The following is a 9,624-nucleotide window of genomic DNA, read 5'->3' as shown; positions in this document are numbered from 1 at the left end:
TCAAATCCTAGTGATCAAAGGGAACCCCTGAGAGTGAGCTCACACAGTTAACCAGAAAGTCAGAACTTAAGGCCTATATTACAGCCTTCACTCATCATTCATTTAATGCTTCATTTTCAGTTCCCCCTTAGTCAATATACTGTGCAGCTTAAATGAGATGAGTGGAACTTGGGAGATTAAACTGATGCAGTCGGCTAGCAAAGCTTTCAGAAGTTTAATAGGATGATCATAGGAAATAAACTGGCCTATGTACAGTCAGGCTGTACCAAGCCTGTATGGTCCAAAGCATGCAGCATGTCGGACTCCGGGGACATGGGTAAGTTTAGAAAACCACTGTGCTGTGTCTCACTCTCGTCTCACTATACGGCCAGCTTTCCCAGAGCCGCCCAGAGTTCCTCATGAATCTGATGTGGGGGCTATATGCTTACTTGTTCATGCCTTTACTTTGGCGGAGCAACTTTCAAGACTGGCTTTTCCTCTCTCAAATCACTTCAAGTTCGTCTGACTCATTTTTTCTGAATTAGCAAACAGATAATTCTTAGTGAGAGAACTACTTTGGTTTTTTTTTTTTTTTGGTTTTTTTTTTTTTAAGTGAGTCATTTGTGAACGACCTTTAATCTTGGAATGGTGCACAGGACCAGTGTCAAAGACATGGATTCCCTTCCAACTGCCCATCTTACAGGCCGAACATCTTGTAAGAAGTTACTTCACTGAAGTCAAATTATGCAGTCATTCATGCAGCAAATATTCACTGCACACCTGGCATAGCAAAGAAGGTATCCCATGGGAGGGCACACAGCTCTACAAAACAGAGTCCCCATGGAGACCAAAGCGCAAAGCTCAGTGTCTGATGTGTTCTCAAAGTCAAAGACAAGTAAAGTACAGCAGAACTGCGAGGAGAAATCTCTTAGATGAAGATAGATTCCCAAAGGACCTATTGAAGGCAGCCCAGTTGAGCAGGACTTTGAAGGATACATAGATTATACATAGGACACAAAGGAGTGGAAGACCAAAGGGAAGCCTCCAGCAAGATGGCATAAGATAAAACACCTTCAGGACGTGCGGGCCTATCTGACAGGCTAACTGCACAGCAGGGAAACCTCTCAGACTCAGGTTGAGAGGCTGAGGTCATTCTCCCAGTAGGTCTCTGCTCTCCGGAAGCACACAAAAGTCAGGGCATGGTGGAGCAAGCCTCTAGTCCCAGAATTCAGAAGGCTGAGGCAGGAGGACTGTGAATTTAAGGCTAGCTTGGTCTACATAGAGAGACACTGTCTCAAACAAACAAACCAAACCAAAGCAAAGCAAAACAAGGCAAAGAAGAGAAGAGGAGACCTGTCAGAAGACTAACACATGAACAAGCATCGTGACTATATGGAGGAGGCAGCTGGCTGAAACAAGAACATAATGTGTTTATGGAACATAAACAAAAGAAATTTCCTGCTTGGGATTAAAGAAGATATTAAAGATGCCTGGGCTGCCACAAAAGCATCAAGGATGGTGACAATAAAGACCTTAAGAACTCAAGGTCTACTCTGCACGGTGGAACATGTCTGTAATCCCAGCATTTGGAACACAAAGGCACGAGAATCAGGAGGTCAAGATCATCCTTGTGCAAGTTTGTAGCCAGTCTCAAAGCAGGAAGAAAATGTCAGGACAGGGAACTCAGATCTAACCCAGCAGGAGAGTATTAGTCTAATATGCACAGAGTCCTGGGTTCAATCCCCCAGGGCTGCAAAGCCTGTAAATAAAGCTGAAATAAAAAACTAAAACTATAAAGATTCTGCAAGTAAATGGTAAGAAATATTTTTTTAAAAAGTTCTAAAGCCCTACGTGGTGACGCACATCCTGTACTCTAGCACTTGGGAGAATGTCTAGACACATGGCAACCAAAGACCCAGATGGATGTGAGCAGGTGTGCAGATGCCCAAAGACTCTCACACTCAGGGCTGGAGAGATGGCTCAGTCGCACAAGTTCAAAGACCTGAGTTTCAATCCTCAACCCCCACATGAAAGCTTGGTGGAGTAGTGTTGCAGGAGGAGCAGGCTGCTTGTCGTCCAGGCCACCCGGCTAGATTAGCCCCAAAATAATCGCACAGAAACTGTATTCATTTAAACATTGCCTGGCCCATTAGCTCTAACTTCTTATTGGCTAATTCTTCTATCTTAATTTAACCCATTTTTGTTAATCTGTGTATTATCACGTGCCTGTGTCTTACCAGCAAGATTCTAACCAGCATCAGTCTCAGGCAGGAGCTTCATGGCATCTGCCACTCTGCCCTTCTTCCCAGCATTCAGTTCTGTCTACTCCACCTACCTAATTTCTGTCCTATCAATTAGGCCAAGGCAGTTTCTTTATTCAACCAATGAAAGCAATACATAAACAGAGGGACCTCCTATACCAGAGCAGTGCATGAGGACAAGCAGATGCCAGGAGAACACGACCAGTGAGTCTCGTCAGTTGGTGAGCTCCAGCTTCACTGACAAGACCGTCTGGAGAAAGGTAGGGTGGAAATTCATGGATGAAGACACCTGCCCTTGACCTCTGGCCTTCACATACCTGCACAAGAGTGACTTGGCAGACTCTGACTTGCTACACACAGCACCCACGTGTGCACACTGGAAACATACTGCACTCTGTCACACTCACGTGACACACACGTCATTCTCCTTGGTTTCTCCTTAAGGTAGGAGATTTGTGTGGTGTCATATGTGTGCATATGCAAGTGTGTATGGTGTGTGTATGGTATGTATGGGGTGTATGGTGTGTGTGTGTGTGTGTGTGTGTGTGTGTGTATGCTTGCTTTGTTTTCACTCTGAGAAAAGCATCTCCTAAACAACCTAGATGATGTCTATCTAATTGTAAGACGTTGTTCCAGAGAAGCTAGCTGAAACAAAGACGGGGTTTGTGTGTTCTTGAATCTCCAGGAAATCGGCATACTGCATGTCCCAAACATGTCCCATGAATCCCAAAACACTTCAGCAGATGAGCTATGCTTTCAAACTGTTCTATATCTCCGCTGGTTCGTACCCGAAGACTTGATTGGTCCATACCTGGAAAACTTGTTCCTTTGAAATAAATCTGTTTACACTCACCATGGTAACTGATGGAAATGACACCTAATTTACAGATTTGTTTTCCTGTCAGAGAGGGGTTCCATTTTTTCCTAACACAGACCTAGAAATGAGGCATTCAACCAAGGAAGCCTACAGTGTCTGAGCATCTGCTACTCACCGAGTACCTTGGGATAGCCTTGGGATAATGGCACCTTATCATCACACCTACTTCCCAGGGAGAGTGATGCTGTGCTCTGCACTGAACCACTTTGGTTCAGACACTTTTGGTCTCTCAGAAAGAGAGACCTCATCTCTCAGGGCCTCCGTGTTCCCAAGTGTAAAATGAGATCATGTTACCAGAGAGGCTCCCCAGGAGATGGAGGTGAGGGTGAGGAAAGCTAAGGCCTCTAAAAACCAAGTTCCCACTTTCTAGGATAAATACAAGAGGACACATGTGCTGAGCGTCCAAGAAAAGAACAGTAAGACCACAGCTGGAATCTTGGATCTGCTCCTCTACCACCTACAACTGTGTGTGAGCGTGTGAGCCCCTATATGCCTCCAAACTCACCGCACAATAGAGAAACTGCCTACATTAGTTACCTACGAGCTCACGATGGTTTCAACATGGAAAGTGAGTGTAAAACTTGGATAGGAACTATTCTTTACAAAGTCAAGTTGGGGTGAGGATGTAAGTTCAAATTCTAAGAGAATCTTAGAAAATGAGTGTGATATACTTATTTTTAAAAAAATCAAATGGCAAAAGTTGCTCTGATCTGGGATTTAGAGGGAATTTCAGAGATAAAATGTACTTTTGCTCTTAAACTAGACCGTGCCCATGCTTTTATATCCAGTTCACAGATGTGTGAAAGGAAGTCCCACATTGGTTCAAGAAGAGCAGAGAGGCTGCTGAGATGTTAGACATGAGCCCTGTGTACAGCTTGGCAACTGGAAGCACATAGCGGTTTTATAAATGTAGGGTTCATCCCTAGAAAACAATTTAAGCCACAGAAAAACAACATTCATATCAGCATACATTTGTATAGATACTGTGAAGTATGAAATCAAAATACTCCAATAGAATTCATCTTGGAAATGTGCTCTTGGGAGAACTTTTCAACAGACCAAATAAAGCATTTTAAATTAAGAGGGTGTGGTGGCTTTTATTGGTTGCCAGCTTAACTGCATCTGGAATTAACTAAAATCCAAGCAGCTGGGTTAGTACACTTGTGGGGGATCCTTTTTCTTAATTAAATATTTTAATTTAATTTTATCTAATTAAATAATTAAATATTTTGAAGTGGGAAGATCACCTTTAATCCAGATCTTTTGAGTTTGGAAGATCCATCTTTAATCTGGGCCACACCTCCTGCTGGAAGCCTGCATAAAGGACATGGAAGAATGAAGCTTGCTCCTGTTGCCTGCTTTCCCTTGTTCTTACTGGCAAGTCCCTCCACTGGCAACAGAGCCTAATTTTTTCAGGATTCCTGTGTATGCTGAAGACCAGCTGAGACACCCAGCCTCATGAACTGAACAACTACTGTGTTCTTCGACTTTGTTGGTAGACCACCATTGTTGGACTAACTGGGCCACAACCTGTTAGCCACTCTAATAAATTCCTCTCTGTGTGTGTGTGTGTGTGTGTGTGTGTGTGTGTGTGTGTGTGTGTATTCATTCTGACATTCCTGTTCCTCTAGAGAACCTTGACTGATACAGAGGGCAAAGAGGAACAAGGGTATGCTCAGTGGTAGAACAGCTGCCTAGCAGGTATGAATCCATGCTTAATCATCAGCATTACAGAAAATAAATACCTGAAAGGTTTGGAAAATATGCTAAAATTCAAACAAAAGATAGCATGTTTTTTCTGGAAAATCTCTCTGAAGTAACAACAAGTTTATGCTATTCGTTGTTTTCAGGATTTTCAAACTGTTCAAAATTCCCATGTTTCTGCCAGCGTAGACAGGGAAGGTTCACAAGATCTCAGTCCTACACAGAGATCTACACACTGCCAAGACGTGCTGAGAGTGGGAGAGACGGTCTTCTCCAGGGAAGAGCACACCAGTTGGTTATCCAATACCAAATGGTCAGCCCTGAGGATGTGGGTGCCTTTGCATTCTTCAGACTGAGCCAGTTATGCTTGAAAATATATGTGTTTAAATATATACACATATGTGTGTGGCAACAATTAAAATTCATCAAGTCATAAATTTGAAAGTGAGCAAGTTGGGATGTACGGGGTGCTTTGGAGGGAGAAAAGGGAGGGGGTAATGATGTGATTGTGTTATATTATAAAAGAAAATGGTGGGGAAAGGAAGTCAGATGTCTCGAAAATATTTCCTTGAGATTTTAATGTTTACAAATACCATGGAAAGTCTGTGGATTGTACAAGCTGGGAGAAGCCTCTGTCCTTGATGGCTGCCTTCAGTGAGCTATTGTTCTTTTCATCAGTCTCAGTGGATAGATCTAGCCTCTAAATAATTTTTTTCTCCTACAAAATAGGAATGATAAATAGTAATTACTAATAATTCTAGGACAGAGGAAGATATTATATTCAGTGTTAGAAGCAATGCCCTGAGAGCAAGTGCTTAATAAATCTTATTTAATGATCATTATTGCTATAATTATCATTATTATAAAGTCTTCTTAATTTCTTATATCTGAATGTCACTTCCTTGATATGCTGCATAACGGTCAATGAGTTCTGTTTGTTAGATTAAAAAAACCATGTTTTCCTTACTTCTATGGAAAATACATTTCTCTGATTTCTTACGAATTTACTTACAAACATTTTTAAGAAATAGTATCATTCTACCAGAGCATTTGCTTGCTTTAAAAAAGAATATGAAATGCTCTCCCTCTTGAACTGACTCAATGCATTTTTATTACCAGTGCTTGCACTAAAATAGAAAGAACTCTTATTGGGTATGAGAGAAAGGTATGGGAAAATCAGAAGCAATAAGTTCGAGATCAAGAAATCAGTACATCCAGGACAAAGTAACTAAGGGAAGTCAGTGACTGACAAGCCAGAAGGATCCTACAGGACATCCCAGATCCTGGCTGCTTCAAAGGTAGTCTGTTGACAAGAAACATTAATATTGTCTGCAAACGTGCTAGAAATGCAGAAGACACTCAAATTTGACCTCTCATTACAACTCATGCATACACGTGCACACATCTCCTCACACCATATGTACAAAATAAATTTTAAAATGCAGAATATGAGGCCCCTGAGACCCATAGAATCACTCTATGATCCCAATGCATATCAAAGTTTACAAAGCACCACTGTGGACAATTTTTTAACACACCAGTACTTGGATCCTGACATCCCATGCTCACCCACAGTCCCAAGTATTCAGTATGCTGAAGAAGGACCCCTTGAGCCCAGGAATTTGGAGCCACCAATCAAACATAATGAGATCCCATGTTAAAGAATAAATTGATGTCCAAGGGCTAGGGAGATGACTCAGTGGGTAAAGCACTTGCCACACAACATTGAGAACCTGAGGTCAAATTGCAAGAGCCCATGTAAAGCCAGGCATGGTGGTGTGCATCTGTAACACCCGGAATGGTGGTACATATCTGTAACACCCGGTATGGTGGTGGGCATCTGTACCACCCAGCATGGTGGTGCGCATCTGTAACACTGGGCATGTTGGTACCCATTTAACTTAGTTTTTCCTGCCTAGCTCTGTTGCCCTATAGCTCTGCTATAGACCCAAAGCAGTTCTTTTATTAACCAATTATATTCACAGCATACAGAGGGGAACCCCACATCAGCACAGGAAACGTCAACTTTGTCTAAATGACTCCACAGAGGAAGAAAACGACAAAGAAAATAAGAGGAAGAATGCCCAATGGAAAAAGGGATCCTAGGTCAGCAAGCACGGTCTCACAGTCCTAGACCAGAGATGGGAGCAAGGAAGGGGGTAGAAAGCAGAGGAAGAAACTGAAGTTCATAGTAATGTTACAACCATAGAGAAAGGGCATCACTTAGAAATACAAAGAAATAGCAAAGTGAAAAACGTTAAAGCCACTGCTGGTGTGGCCCTGAAAGAGAAGAAAGGGGATGTGATTTCTACCTGGACAAAAGCTTAATGCCCAGAGTCTATTATTGTTCAAAATAGGCGTGAGTGCAGGGTCTCTTCAAGTCAGTAAGATACAAAGAGAGTCAAGTTAAAGTGGAGCTTTGTTGACTATCTACAGAGTGAACAGATTCAGAAAGAAAGGGAATCTTAGCTGCCAGCGCCGTATTTGTAATGATGATGTGAATGGAACCCTGGAAAAGACAAACTGTGTGACCGCATTCCCAAAAGTCATCCCTTTGTGCAAGAATATCTCAATCGTTGCAGGGCTGGTTCAACATACGCAAATCTATCAATGTAATCCATCATATAAATCAACTGAAAGAAAAAAAACATATGATCATCTCACTGGATGCTGAAAAAGCATTTGACAAAATTCAACACCCATTTATGATAAAGGTGTTGGAGAGACTGGGGATACAAGGATCATACCTAAATATAATAAAAGCAATATACATCAAGCCGACAGCTAACATCAAACTGAATGGAGAGAAACTCAAAGCCTTTCCACTAAAATCAGGAATGTGACAAGGCTATCCACTCTCTCCATACCTCTTCAATATAGTGCTTGAAGTTCTAGCAATAGCAATAAGACAACATAAGGAGATCAAGGGGATTCGTATTGGAAAGGATGAAGTTAAACTTTCGTTATTTGCTGACGATATGATAGTATACATAAGTGACCCCAAAAACTCTACCAAAGAACTCCTACAGCTGATAAACACCTTTAGTAACGTGGCAGGATACAAGATCAACTCCAAAAAATCAGTGGCCCTCCTATACACAAAGGATAAAGAAGCAGAGAGGGAAATCAGAGAAACATCACCTTTCATGATAGCCACAAATAGCATAAAATACCTTGGGGTTACTCTAACCAAGGAAGTGAAAGAACTATTTGACAAGAACTTTAAGTCTTTGAAGAAAGAAATTGAGGAGGATACCAGAAAATGGAAAGACCTCCCCTGCTCTTGGATTGGGAGAATCAACATAGTTAAAATGGCAATTCTACCAAAAGCAATCTATAGATTCAATGCAATCCCCATCAAAATCCCATCAAACTTCTTCACAGACCTTGAGAGAACAATAATCAAGTTTATATGGCAAAACAAAAAACCCAGGATAGCCAAAACAATCTTATACAATAAAAGAACTTCAGGAGGCATTACCATCCCTGACTTCAAACTCTATTACAGAGCTACAATATTGAAAACAGCTTGGTATTGGCATAAGAACAGAGAAGTCGACCTATGGAATCGAATAGAAGACCCAGATATTAACCCACAAACCTATGAACACCTAATTTTCAACAAGGGAGCTAAAGGTATACAATGGAAGAAGGAAAGCATCTTTAACAAATGGTGCTGGCATAACTGGATGTCAACCTGTAAAAGAATGAAAGTAGATCCATATCTATCACCATGCACAAAAATCAAGTCCAAATGGATTAAAGACATCAACATTAATCCGTCCACTTTGAACCTGATAGAAGAGAAAGTGGGAAGTAGTCTACAAGATATAGGCACAGGAGCCCTCTTCCTAAGTAGGACCCCAGTAGCACAGACAATAAGAGAAACAATGAAAAAATGGGATCTACTGAAACTGAGAAGCTTCTGTAAAGCAAAGGACACTGTCAGTAAGACAAAAAGGCTGCCTTCTGACTGGGAGAAGATCTTCACCAACCCCTCATCAGACAAAGGTCTGATCTCCAAAATATACAAAGAACTCAAGAAACTAGACACTAAAACTCTAATTAACCCAATTAAAAAATGGGGTACTGAACTGAATAGAGAATTCACAACAGATGAACTTCGAATGGCCAGAAGACACTTAAGGTCATGCTCAACCTCCTTAGCGATCAGGGAAATGCAAATCAAAACCACTTTGAGATACCATCTTACACTTGTCAGAATAGCTAAAGTTAAAAACACCAACGATAGCCTATGCTGGAGAGGATGTGGGGTGAGGGGAACACTCATCCATTGTTGGTGGGAATGCAAACTTGTGCAGCCATTGTGGAAATCAGTGTGGCGGTTTCTTAGGAAACTGGGAGTCAACCTCCCTCAGGACCCAGCAATTCCACTCTTGGGAATATACCCTAGAGATTCCCTAACATACTACAAAAGCATTTGTTCAACTATGTTCATAGCAGCACTATTTGTAATAGCCAGAACCTGGAAACAGCCTAGGTGGCCCTCAATAGAAGAATGGTTAAAAAGGTGTGGAACATATACACATTAGAGTTTTACTCAGCGGTAAAAAACAATGACATCTTGAATTTTGCATGCAAATGGATGGAAATAGAAAACGCTTTACTGAGTGAGGTAAGCCAGACCCAAAAAGAGGAATACGGTATGTATTCACTCATAAGTGGATTCTAACCATAATTAAAGGTCTTTGAGCCTATTATTCGTGATCCTAGAGAAGCTAAATAAGAAGATGAACCTGATGAAGATTATTTAGCTATCCGCCAGGATGTAGGAAATAGACA

The 9,624-nt window shown here is 41.4% G+C and overlaps 1 pseudogene; it reads left to right on the top strand.

Annotated features, from left to right (window-relative positions):
* Positions 1–294: 294 nt before the first annotated feature.
* LOC148119957 (uncharacterized) overlaps positions 295–9,624 on the top strand; it is a 53,351-nt pseudogene continuing 44,021 nt past the window's right edge.

The sequence above is a fragment of the Myodes glareolus genome, chromosome 13 (assembly GCF_982192425.1).
Source record: "Myodes glareolus chromosome 13, mMyoGla1.1, whole genome shotgun sequence".
Lineage (NCBI taxonomy): Eukaryota > Metazoa > Chordata > Mammalia > Rodentia > Cricetidae > Myodes > Myodes glareolus.
The sequence above is the reverse complement of the archived record's forward strand: the minus strand, read 5'-3'. Positions and strand labels throughout refer to the sequence as shown.